Raw genomic sequence first — 14298 nt, 5'->3', positions numbered from 1 at the left:
TCAAAAAAGCTCGCTCGTAATTGGCTGTTATTCAGTCCAATTCTTAACGTTCATTGGTTCTTGACACGTGCGTTGAATTCTCATATATAATATACCAAGGGACAGATATATTGCCGGAAATTTTTTCGAGCAGTCCCGACACGAGTGTTTGTAGCAAGAAAATTACACGAGGGCGCCAGCCCGAGGGTAATTTTGAGCGACAAACACGAGTGTTGGACTGCAAGAAAAAAGTTTTGGCGATATATATCTGTCCCGAGGTATATTCGGAAGAGAATCGCCCGAAAAAACTTTTCCCTAGGTAAAAATAAATAATCGTATACCTTCTGGCTAAGGCCAAGTGCTAGATGTTTTCAGGTCGCGCAAGCGCCTCTAACATGACCTAACGACCACTACTAAGTAGTAGCCGGGACCGACAGCTTTACATCTCCTCCGAAAGATGGTAGTGATTTGAAAAAACCTGATGATTTAACCTAGGTAAATTAAGTATATCGGAAATTTTCCCTAGGGAAAATTTCCGCTTAATTAAATTGTGATTGGTTGCTATTCAAACAATTCGGAGTTGTGATTTGTCAATATAAATCATGTGACATTTGAGGGCGATTCTCGCTGTAATCATTTCCACCTTCCTAAAATTATCGCTGTAATTTTCTCCTCCTTCCTCGAATTTTGATAAACTCATTTTTGATCCACAGCAAAATGTTTGTTGTTTTCAACTACGTTAACTAACGCTTTGAGAGTCGCGCGCAGCAATTTATTTTCAGATTAGGTGAGCGTACGTGTAGTTTTCCAAAGCGCGAGACGAGCGAAGAAAATTAATAAAATCATGTGAAATATTCTTTATTTTTAGAAAAGTTCCTACAAAACAGGCGGTGGCACATTTGTACGTAAGAGTACTACCCTGGATGAAAAAATCGTAACCGTGTTAAAAGATCAATTTCAATCGTTGCAAAATAGGTACGATTCCAATGGTAGTTACATCGATGCACAACCGAGTTGCTCTAGATATAATATAGCAGGTATGACATGGCACAATATTATTATGAAATTATTTACAATATAACCATGTTTTTAGAAAAGTACAACATAGAGGAACTATCAATTGAGTTTGAGGATGCAATATCGGATGGTACTTATGATATAACTACAAAACTAACAATTTTCTAATTTATTCCGTGCAGAACCATCTAATACAACAGTAGAGGTCGACCCAATTACAACATCAACTCGTGCTGCATCCGAAACTTCCCCTCCTGAGCTGCAATTCCATGAGCCAAGGGCAGGCCAAAAAAGAAAACTTAAGTCAGTCCATGTGTCTAAAAAAAGAAGACCTGTGCTGAAACGATATCCAATAGATTTGTACAGAGAAAAAATTTTAAAGATCAGCTGGACGACGAAGACACAAAAGTTAAAATTGGAAATATTAAAGAAAGAAAAAGATGTAAAATTAAAACAACTGCAAGTTGTGCAACAACAGTTGGACAATGAACAAAAACTGTTTGAAATTAATTTTCAGAATATATTAGAGGAAATAAGTTATGAACGCAATGTGCGTCAAATCAAAATTAATACGTTGTATGTAGATGAGAATAATTGATAGTTTTGTTTGTTATTAACAAATTTCGTTGCGATTACCTTCATTTTCCACCACTAAAAGGTCACCTAATTCCTCATAAGAGGAGGAAGAACTTGAACACAGCGTAGACTATGAAGAAAACTGATTTTGTTTTCACTAAATTACAAATAACTTGTTGATGATGTTGAACATTCCATACATTCAGAAGAACACACCGAAAACCGAAACACAACACAACGGCCATTTTCATTCCACAATTTGATAATTTAACTGTGCATTTTCGTTCAGTTAAATCACAATTTGTTTCTAGCAACCCATTTACTGATTTATCGGAGAGTTAAACTAACTGGCCGGTTAAATTTGTTTCCAGAAACCGGCCCCTAGACATTTAATAGAGATAGGAAATAGTTTTGAGAAATAGTAAAATACATGTGAGAGGAAGTCGGTCCCATGACGTCATCGGGAGGATATGAATGTTGGCGCCGTTTCGCAATTTTCTCGGCCGGATGACATCACTGGCTTTCTGCGGGACGGTTCGAACGTGACGTTTCTCGGATTACAAAACTTTGTGCTGAATAATCATTAAGAGTAAATCGGGACTAAAAGACTAATAAAGAGAGTAGAGTTCGATCCTTGATTAGGACCGCATGTATCTCCGTATTTACTCTGATTAAACCGTTGCAATCCCGACCGCTTTGTATTATTTCCACTAATCGGTCTTCCTCACAAGTGTCAGAAGTGGTTCGCGCCTTTATCTCGCCCGCAATTCGCGACTAAAATCGGCCACGATCACGAAATCCGGTGATTTTGGTTAGTGCAAGTACAGTTGTCACCCCGTGCCTTTGTTATCATTTTGAACACAATGACCACCCAGCGAGACCTTCAACCCTTCGGCCCCAGGCCAGGAACTTCCACGGAAAACATCTTCGAACGCTCCACGACTCCTTCGTTGACCATCCAGCAGCAACTGGCGGTACTTCGTACAGAGATAAGTACCCTTAAACAATTACAATCTGGGGCGCATGACTTACCATTTACATGGGAAAATATCCCTAACTACGATCCGAGTGTATCACATATTTCTCTAAATCGCTGGATACGCCTCGTGGAAGAAAAAGCATATTTTTCGCGCTGGGATGATGTTGCTAGAACGCAATTTGTGATTTCTAAACTAGATGGACGTGCTCGCGAGTGGTATCTAGGTAGCGAAATCGCCTATAAAAATTGGAATGAACTCAGGACAGGACAGGCGTTTTATTTCGTGAAGCGGCACTACATTCCTCCAATAAACACAGAACCCTTGTGGATTATTTCCACACAAGACTCAATCAGTTACGAAAACTAAACTGGCAAATTCCCGAACAAGACAAAATTAACATAATTGTTCATAACATTACCGATAGCGGCACTCGTCTAATGACCCTTGCCAACAATCCACGAACCTTAGACGACCTGTTGACACATTTTAGAAGTTGCGATCAAAATTCTTCGTCGGATGCAAAGCTTGAGTCCCGCCCGCAAGTTTTTAAAATTCGTTGTTTTTCTTGCCATGGCGTCGGACATCGTAGCATTAATTGCCCTACCAACCGTTTTTTAAATGGGAAACTAACAACGGCGCGTCCAAATAATCCCATCTGCACTTTTTGTAATAAAAATGGCCACTACGAGAGGGAATGCCGAAAAAAACAAAAGAGCAATAAGTTGTGACTAGCCGGCCCCGTTACCAAAATTTACCACGTCGCAAAACAGCATGTTAATCTTTATTTCAAAACTGTTTTGATAAATTCCACACCTATTACTGGACTCATCGATACAGGCAGTGAATGCTCGTTAATCTGATCCTCCGTCGCTCAACAATTAAACCTCAACATCGTAAAGAGCCACCCTCGTTTTCTGAAGTCCTTCGCTGGTGCAATTTCTGAAGGAAAAGAAATAAACGCATATGCAGTATCGATTGATTCGGTGACAGCAATCATTGGCCTAATTCTAGTACCTGATTCGTTGTGCCCCACAGATATATTAATTAGAAATAATTTTCTGTCGCAACCCAATGTTTTCTTTTACAAAAACGGCAGTGACATTTATTTTCACACCTGTTCAGACCTTTACGGTATAAACTCCGTTCACATGACGCAACCCATAACATGTTTGTCAGACATCAAAATCAGTTGCAATAAAGAGACAGAACCACGCTTATTCGAGCTCCTCGCTAAATATCGTAATTGTCTGGCAATACGGTTACATGAAATAGGAAAAACTACCTACACTGAAATGCAGATACAATTAACAACTACGAATCCAGTTTCGCACAACCCATATCGCTTACCGGCCCATCAGCTGCAGAAATTGGCAACTATGATTGCGGAATTATTGGAAAACAAAATTATTCGCAAATCGACGTCCCCTTATGGCCAGCCCCATTGTTTTGATCCCGAAGCCCGATGGTACCCTGCGTCTCTGTGTAGATTACCGCAAATTAAATAATATTACAGTAAAGGGAAAATGTCCTCTTCCATTAATCGAAGACCAAATTGACAAATTAGTTAACTTCAAGTACTTCACTCTCCTGGACTTATTTTCGGGATATTATCAAATCCCTATGGCCGCTGACTCAATTGCAAAGACAGCCTTTATTACTCCCGATGGAAAATATGAATACTTATAATGCATTCATTTTTGTAATGACGAACTAACTGGAACTTTTTTTTTGTTGGATTTTTTTACAAAATAAATGAAAACTCGACAGTTGGCAATGATTTAAATTGTCATATTATTGTCTTATTGTCACTGCCAAAATGAATGAATTTCCCAAACGGAGTAAAGCATCAATAAGCAAGCAGACGAAGCAGCACATTTTAAAGGCTTTCAACAAAATAAAAGAAATTACTCATGGAGAAACGTAAATACGTAAAGTGCAAAATTGTAGAAGCAGTGGCGGAAGTTTTTTTTTCGGTAAATCCTAATCTAAAATAAAACTCTCCCCAAGTGCTGTACAGGCTTCAGTCCCAGAAGTATGTACAAAATTTTAAATGAAGAACAAGAACAAGGCTTATGGGAAACTTTAGCATCCATGACATATCCCCAATTATTGTTAATTTGGTTGAAGATTCCGATTCGAACTTAGAAAACAGCGACGATGACGACAATGAGTAGCAAAATGCAAAATTATTTCATTGTTACGTTCAACTGCCTTTTCGTATTTGTTTAGTATAACTTTGCTTTTTTTTCAAAATAATTAAACAAATTTAATTTCACTATACTTTGATTGGGACCAGTTTTGACAGAACAAATGACGTGACCCATAACCTAACTTTTTAAAAGCCCAAATTCGCGGTAAAAACATGTGTTCAGAAGACAAAAGTTACTAAATTTATACTAAGGACAACGTAACTTTTTATCTGCCCCGCCCATTTCATTTTATTAGTTACCAATCAGATAGGTTGTTAAGACGATCTGATTTACACAGTACAAATTTCTGACATTCGAATTGTCTTAATGACATTTTATGTTTTAGAACCTAAAACAATAATTGTGGACTTGACAGCAAAATTCTAACCTTAACTTTTTTACGTGGCAAATGTGATGAAAAATTATACAGATTGAATCTGGCTTTCATTCTGATTGGTCAATTTTAGTGGGCGGAGCAGATAAAAAGTTATGACGGCAATACTATAGTAACTCTAGTTCGTCATTACAAAAGTGAATTGATTATACGTATGAGTTTTGGCTTATGTACCGCCCCATCTGTTTTTCAACGTATGATGTCAGACATCTTAATTCCTTCCCAAACGATCGACGAGTGTTTTGCAAAACTTGAAATGGTCCTCCAGCTTCTTCAAAAATATACATTGACATTACAACCGAAAAATGTAAATTTTTCTTACTAGAAATTAAATATCTCGGTCGAGAGATCTCTGCCGCGGGTGTTCGTCCTGACCGTTACAAAGTAGATACCATTACTTAGTTAAAAACTCCGACAACAAAAAAAGAACTCCGCCAATTTTTGGGTTTGTCCAATAATTTTCGCAAATTTATTTCTAATTATGCTTTCATCGTTCAACCTCTAACCAAGTTATTGAGGAAAAAATCTGCTTACTTCAGCAAACAGTCCAGTAGTGAACCAAGTCGTTAATTCTTACGAATTAGAAAACCATGGCCGTAGTGTTCTCCCTCCGTCGTTTTCGAGTGTACCTCCTGGGCATACATTTTACAGTGCTCACCGACTGTGCGGCTATTCGGGCCACAGCGTCAAAAAAGGATTTAATTCCACGTATTGCTCGCTGGTGGCTTGAAATTCAAGACTTTACGTTTACTGTTGAATATTGCCCTGGTTGCAAAATGAATCACGTAGATTATCTAAGCCGACATCCAGTTCCTGGTAACTCTCTAGTTGCCAACATCATCAATTTGACAGAATCTGAGTGGATCCAGGCCGTACAAAGTCAAGACGAAGAACTTACCAATCTCATACAAATTCTCCAATCAAAAAAGGCTCCGTCAAATAAAAATTATTTCACCCATTTCACACTCAAGAACAAAATACTTCATCGCAAAGTCAACTCGTCTCTTAAATGGGTAGTCCCTCGGTCTTGTCGGTGGCTAATCTGCCGGCTCAATCACGACGATGCCTGGCCATTTTGGCCATGAGAAAATAGCGGAACGAATTCGACGCAATTATTGGTTCAAGGGATTAACCCGTTTTGTCAAGAAATACGTTAGTGCCTGTCTAAACTGTCTGTACATGAAGTCCGCTTCCGGGTCCAAGCCTGGCATGCTTCACCCAATACCTAAACCGGCGATACCGTTTGACACAATCCACATTGACCACGTTGGCCCTTTTGCGGCATCCAAAAGAAAAAATACACATATTTTCGTGCTGGTCGATGCATTTACTCAATTTGTCTTGCTCGAGGCGGTCAAAAACACGAAAGCTCGCTACGTTGTGAAAGCACTGCAGACTTTTATTACTCTCTTCGGCGCCCCGACACGCATCAAATCTGATCGAGGCTCAGCTTTCCAATCTTCAATGATGGCAACCTTCTGCAAAGACCTTGGCATCAAACACATTCTCAATGCCGTTGCAACTCCTCGTGCAAATGGCCAGTGCGAGAGGCACAATCATACGATTTTAAGTGCTCTGCGATGTTACAGTAGTAACGACGTCGACGAAACCTGATGGGACACGCACTTAAAAACAATCCAGTTCAGCATAAACTCTAGTGTAAACAAGACCACAGGTGAATCGCCGTACAAAGTTCTGATGGGCCTAAATCCCCGCCCTATTGCCGACGCTAAAATTTTGGCCATCATTAGTGACACCTTGGCACGCGAAGATTCAACCAGCCTCCGCGCCCGTGTTGCCACAAAAATTACACACTCCCAAAGCACAGCAAAGAAACTTTTTGATTCACATCGAAAACCAAGCCGCTCGTTCAACCCTAACGCTTTAGTAATGGTCCGCAAAAATAACTTTTCTGCAACCGGCCAACCCAAGAAATTACTGCCCAAATTTAAGGGTTCTTACCGCATCGTAGCTGTCCTACCCAACGACCGCTATGTCGTTGAAGATCTACGTGGCTCCAAACAATCCAAAACTGTTGTCGCCGTCGACGCCCTTAAACCTTGGATTGTTTTACATGATTCAGAGTAAACGGTTATAAGTACTTATGTTACCTACTCTGAAGCTAGTTTCGGCCCTTATTGTCGCCGCTTTTCTTTTGGTACGACGTAAAGTTCAAATCCCACTTAGAGTGGAAGCCCACAGGAAGTGGAAGACCATCGCAATTCCAACCCCACTCAGAGTGGAAGCCCACAGGGAGTTGAAGATCATCGAAAGTCAAATCCCACTGAAAGTGGAAGCCCACAGGAAGTGGAAGACCCTAAAAACCCTAATCCCACCACTGGTGGAAGCCCACAGTACGTGGAGGACCGTCGAAACCCGAAACCCCACTACTCGTGGAAGCCCATAGCAGGTGGAGGCTCGGTTACCGTTACAACTCACAAGTTGGAAGCCCATCCAGAATGGAAGCCTCATAGGAAAGTGCATGAGTCACTCAAGGAGCCCTCCCCGAAAAGTTTTCATCCAACATGTCTTTCCCTCCTTTGTTTTATCAGGGTCATTTTTATTGATTTGTCTTTTGTTGCTAGGCCTTTTCCACCCCACGGTTGCGAACCGTACCATCAAGTTCGGGGACGAACTTCCGTCAGGATGGACGAACTGTGAGAGGAAATCGGTCCCAGTGACCTCATCGAGAGGATATGAATGTTGGCGCCGTTTCGCACTCTTCGCGACCGGATGGAGCAACTAACACAAGTCCTGGCAGACACCTTGCCAGCCATTCGTCAAAGTGCTGGACGGAGTTCTTTGCCAACCACAACTGTCGAGATTCCACGCTTTGACCCGCTCCAGGAAGACAACGGAGCAGTCAAATGATGCGAAGAAGTGGATAAACTTGCAGAAACCTTCCAGTGGACCGGTTGCGAGCTGTTGGCCAGAGCTACGAGCGGCCTAACTGGGGAGGCGAAAACCTGGTTCCTGTCCTAGCAACCAGAAGCGAAAACTTGGGAGAACTTGAAAACCGAACTGTGTAACCTGTACCCACCGAAGAAGAATTTGAGTGAACGCTTCCGGAAAGCAGGCTTGTACACCAGCGAAAATGCGACATCGTACTGTGAGTATGCCAGACAGAAAATTTTGTTGTTACGGGCCTTGAATTTCAATCTGTCGGAGAGAACGATGTTAGAACTTGTCGTTGGCGACATTGCTAACGCGCAGGTAAAAATTGCTGCTTTTAATAGTAAAGTCGAGACAATCGCGGACTTATTAAACCTTGCTGAGTCAATACGAATTAACGACAGTTGCTGAATCGTCGTCCGCTAAAAGAGCAAAAAGAACGGATCCCGTTGATGGTGGTCAACAATCAAAATTATGCTATACCTGCAATAAACCAGGTCCTTTAAGTCGGTTTTGCCAAAAAAATCGTAATAGAGAGACCAAGAATGAGTCCAAACCCTTCGGTAAAAATGTGAATTGTAGTTTTTGTGGTAAGTAGGGTCACTTTGCCAATAGGTGTTTTCTCAAACAAAGACGCGAGAAACAATCTGGCCCGGCGAATGTTCGATGTTTTAGTGTGAAGCTGGACGATGAGTTTTGCACAGAATTCATAATGCAGGGTATGAAAGTTAACTGCCTTATTGACACCGGGGCAGAATGTAGTCTCATATCGAGTCGGGTTGCCAAAAAGTTAGCTTGTCACTTGGAGCTGGACTTCACAATGCTGAGAGGGATTGACGGTACTTTGGTCCCCACTCTGTATAAAACCACCCTCAGAATTGAAAGAGAAGGCACTGCATTTATGATTAATTTTTACGTCGTTGAACATTCGCTCTTGAAATTGGACGCTATCCTTGGTCGGGACTTACTGACCTGCAAAGGCGTGAAGATCTGTTCCGATTCTCGAGGAACCCAGATTTATTTAGACGACCATGTCAAGGTCGAACCTAAAGTGGTCCAGGTTTGTTCAGTATCGGATGACTTAGTAAACACACCATTAAAAAACGGAGAGGCAGACCTGCTGCGAAAACTTTTAGCAAAATTTAGCACTATATTACCACCGGAAATTCAGTCGCAGCCATAACAACTGCTGAACTCGAGATTAAATTAAAGGCCGATAAAATAATTTGCTATAATCCGTATCGCATGCCGATGTGTGAACGAGAAAAGGTGAAAACCATGTTCCACGATGAACAGTGTCATGTTGGCCCGGATAAAACATTTGCAAAAATCAATCATTTCTTTTGGTTCGCGGGTATGGCAAAATTTGTTAAATAATATGGCGACCACTGTTTAAAGTGTATCGCGGGAAAGAAGCACACCGGTCCCAAACAAAGTTCTTTACACCCAATAGACAAAATTCCCGATCCATTTCACACCGTTCATGGGTTTAAACATCTTCTTCTGTTAATTGATGCGTTTACGAAGTACTTGTTTCTCATCCCCTTAAAAACGCTTACGGGACCAGAGACACGCGACAAGTTGAGAATTTACCTGAATATTTTTCAAACAATCAGGCGACTTATCTGCGATCAAGGTACCAACTTCAGCGATTAGGGCGTGAGAGACCTGTTGTCTGAAATGCGAATAGAACTGCACCTTATTGCTAAAAGTGCCCCTCGCGGTAACGGTCAAGTCGAAAGATATGTCTCCACCGTTTTAGACTTATTGAGAACCGAAATTGAGTCCAAACCAGCGAAGTCAGAATGGACGAGCGTGATCTCAAAATTGCAATTCACTTTAAATAATACGGTGCAAAAATCTACGGGATTCTCGCCGTTGTATTTGGTGACTGGACAGGAAATTAGCAGTCCTGACATCACGATGTTAACAAACAGCGTTTTACCTACGCTTGCGACAGGGCAAAATTTAGAAACAATAGTTATTTGTATCACAAGGCTAGAAAATGCTATTTTGCAAGTGCAAGCACGGTTTGTGGAGCAGAGGTGCCACAAGTGCGAGCACTTGCAAAACATTTTCTAGCCGTGTAATACGCAAAAAATTTTCGACCGACAATTTATTTAAAGCAAAATATAATTTTTGTTTAAAAAATTACCGAACGGGGAATTTATTTTTCTTTCATTGGCAACATAAAGGATCCAAGAAGCGACAGTCACGACCTAAGTCAATCAATTCCTCAAATATTCAAAACCGTAGTCGTCCTCTCTGTTATTACTAAGACGTCGCTTGGTACCCTCTCGGCCTCTACTGCTATACACAATGTATAACTTGCGATAAAGGATACAAATTTGCCCGACATCAATATTTTACACTTAAAAAATTGTACAAAAATTCCACTTGACATTGGCATTTTGTGCTGCCAACCTAAAATCTTTCATTAAAAATTCCTGTTTCGATTTTCTTGCCTAGGCAGGGAAATGCTAGTTTTCAGACGATTTAGACGAATGAAACATCAGTGTTTCTAGACGGAGGCCGAAAAACCGTATTCTGGGGTACGAACGTACGCAACGAAATGCTGCGTCTGCTAAAAAGCGATTCGACCGATCCCGAAAAGATCTGAAGAATCTTCAGCCCGGAGATATTGTATTCCACCCCTCTGGCAACTCGCATTTGTCAAAGCTGCATCGAAGATATGAGGGACCGCTTGAAGTTTTGAAGTTGCTACCAAACGACCGAGTACAACTGAAGAACTTGGCGACAAACAGAAAGCGAGTTGTAGCCCAGGAAATGCTGAGGGCTTGGTCAGGGGAACTGGCTGAGGATTCACAGACAAAAGGTGAGCGTGTGACACAATATGTTAACACGAGCGTCGTGTGTTGCTGGTTTTTATGAGCAGCAGATAGCTCTTATTAGCATCGTCGGCTCCTGTGAGCATTTGTTGACTATAATTGCTGATTATGTTGTGAGTACTTGAATATCAAATCTGACTGACCAGAAATTCAAAAATCTAAATTCTTGTGCTCTGTGGCCGTGCAAAGTGTCTCCTCTCGCCCAGAATTTGTGCGCTGTGGCCGTGAACAGTGTTCCACTCGCCCAGACTTGTGGCTCTGTGGCCGCGGAAAGTGTGACCGCTCGCGCAGACAGGTGATCCTTTGTTTGTAGCCACAGGGAGTGCCTCTGTAAGTCCAGATCTTGAGGTTGTGATCTGTGACCATCAGGAAGTGGCTCTCCTAGCTCAAACTGAAAGGGCTCGTTTAAAAAGATTTCACGGAGCGTTGTAATGAAGTGTGTGAAGTTGTGACGAAGTGACGATGTATTATTATTCCGTTAACTCTGATTAAAGACGATGTTCCTCCAGTGTTGCTTTTTAATCCAACCCCGGAGCTCAAAAGTAAAACAAAAGCTCACATTATTGTATGTGAGCGGGGTATTCGCAAAGTTGTACTAGTCGACTTTTCGGAGACTATTTTGTCCGAAGACTAAATAAATAATGCATGGGCAAAGGCGACAAAATAATAATAATAATTGTTAGCGTCAAAACGTATCGCAATTACGTGTCCAAGTGGTGATTCTGCATATAGTGCTAGTCTTATATATTCTTAAGTGCGGACCGGACCCGGCAGATTGACCATGCGCGTCGTTCAGTGCGGAACTGCGGACGCATTATTATTGTTTAAGCCTTTAACTTTAGAAGCCAACATCAGAAGTGGGATTGTGACTCCGTGCCCAATTTTATTCTTTCCCTGTTTGTCAAAAAAGTCTCTGTGCCCGTGCAAAATGGAAGCTGAAAACAACTCGGACAGTATTAATCCTACCTCCGCGGCTGCTACTGGAGCGGAGAATACCAACGATCCTTCTTAGCCATTTTACTGGTTTTTCGGACCACGTGAATTGTCGACCCGCAAATGTGTCGTTTTCTGGAGACCCTGTGACATTGCCGAAGTTTGTGGCCGGACGTGATAATCTACAACAATGGGTGGATGAGGTTTCGGAGCGGCAATCTTCTGGCTAGAATTTCCGGTTGTTTTGAGGGCGAGGTAGGTGAGTGGTTCTCCTGTTGGAGCCCTTTAGATCGCCGCTCGTGGGCTAGCTTAAAAAGAAACCTCGGCAAAAATTTTGCAAGCAGTGCTAATTTTGGCAAGTTAACACATGACGCAATCTCCTATAATTCTAGGAAATGCCGAACGTATGGGTTTTATGGCCGCATCAAATTACAAAAATTGAATGCTTTACGCGCTCCATTTATCCAACAACAGCTTCTGAGTTTAATCTGTTTCGATATTAAAGACAATGTTTTGCAAGCACAAATGATGGAATTCGTCTGTTCATGCCCTATTAGCGCATTTGTCGCGCCTCCAGTCCAAACCCAATTTTAATCGCAGAGATAGATATACTACTAGGGGAAATATCGCTATGATAGCACCCCAGGTATGACGGCATCCTGCCAATATTGGCGCTATTTATTTGAATGTATCCAATTTGACACCTGCTGGTGGTGCCATACACCAATGAGGCGCTGCTGTAGCAGCGGTGTGCCAGTGGAATTCATTTGGCCGTTGCAGGTTGACATTGAAATTATTTGTGAGTACAAAAGTTTTTCCTTATCTTTTAATTTTACTAATTTGTGGTCGCATGCCTAGATATTTTGCTAAATGTTGTGGGCCCATATGATAGTATGAACATTAGGTTTTCTAAATATGATTAACTCCATAAGCCAAGTTTCCGTTAGGATGTGACAAATTAACAAAGTTAATAATTTTGTACTTTTGATATGATGGCACCCCAAATGTTTGGTATGATGGCATAGGGTGCCATCATACCAAATTAATCTAAAATGTAGTGCATTTGGCGATTGTTTGGTTGATGGTGATGGTTTTGTAGATTGGTGATGGTTTTTCACATGGTCAATGCGAATTCTCAATTTGAAAATGCTAAAAGTCAGTCAGTCGCAAGCTTCCTCGCCACGCATAGAGTAAGGAAAACATGCGGGAAGCCGTAGAGAACGTGCAACAAAAGAAGATGGGCTGGAGCTGGGCGAAGAGTTAGAAGAAATATGGGCTACGAGAAAGGCGATCTTGGAGAATGCCGTCCAACGTTCTCTAAGGAAATCGAGGATGAGATTGTCTCTCACATCACAAACATGGAAACCAAGTTTTTGGGACTGACCACAACAGATGTTAAGTCACTAGCATACCAACTTGCGGAACGAAATCATATTCCACATAAATTCAATCGCAATAAGGAAGAAGCTATATGGGCATGGTTACATCGATTCATAGGACGAAATCCAACAATAAGCTTGCGAACACCAGAGAATACATCCGCTGCTCGGGCTCAGGCATTCAATCGAGTTAATGTCGCTGCCTACTTCAAAAATCTGGACGAAGTTTTGACACTGCATAACTTTTCTCCTGAAAATATCTATAATATGGACGAGACCGGCTTTTCAACGGTCCAGACGAAACCTGAAAAAATATATGCAACAGCGTTCATCTTTCCCAGGAAAAACATGAAGCCTGAGCTCATGGATAATGCCCCCACAGATTCGATTTGCTTCTGCCAGGAGAGCGGATGGATGACATCCGAAGTTATGCTGAAGTGGGTCGCGCACTTCATAAGATTTGCAAAACCAAGTCCGGAAAACAAAGTGTTACTTCTATTGCATGGTCACGCGAGCCACAAACATCTCAGTGTTTTGGAAAAAGCCAAAGAATACGGAATCATCCTATTCTGCTTCCCCGTTCATTGTACCCACAGATGTCAACCTCTGGACACCGGTTTTTTCGGGCCACTGCAAGTCTACTACAATCAGCAAATTCGTCTTTGGCTCAAGGCTCACCCTGGCAGAGTAGTGACACATTTGCAAGTGGCCGGAATTTTTTGTGAAGCCTATCTCAAAGCTGCACTGCCCTCAACCGCCATCAAAGCATTCCAGAGAACAGGAATTTTTCCTTATAATCCCGATATTTTTGAGGACTGGATGTTCGCGGCGGCCGAAACGACAAATCGACCTCCTCCTGCTGAAGAAAACAAAGGACATTCAGAGAACCATACCGTTGCTGAAACAGAGGAACACCTAACGCCACCCTCTAGTCCTACAGCAGAATTTGAAAGACCAGGTACTTCCAAGCAATTGGAAGTGCCCACACAGCGGAAGTCGATACTATCTGTCAGTGTAGAGGATATTTATCCTCTGCCAAGAGCGTCAGCACTCTCCACAACAACACGGAAACCAAGGAAAAAAAGCAAGACGGGCGTCATCAATTCGACC

Source organism: Tenebrio molitor, chromosome 3, assembly GCF_963966145.1.
Source record: "Tenebrio molitor chromosome 3, icTenMoli1.1, whole genome shotgun sequence".
Taxonomy (NCBI): domain Eukaryota; kingdom Metazoa; phylum Arthropoda; class Insecta; order Coleoptera; family Tenebrionidae; genus Tenebrio; species Tenebrio molitor.
The sequence above is the reverse complement of the archived record's forward strand: the minus strand, read 5'-3'. Positions refer to the sequence as shown.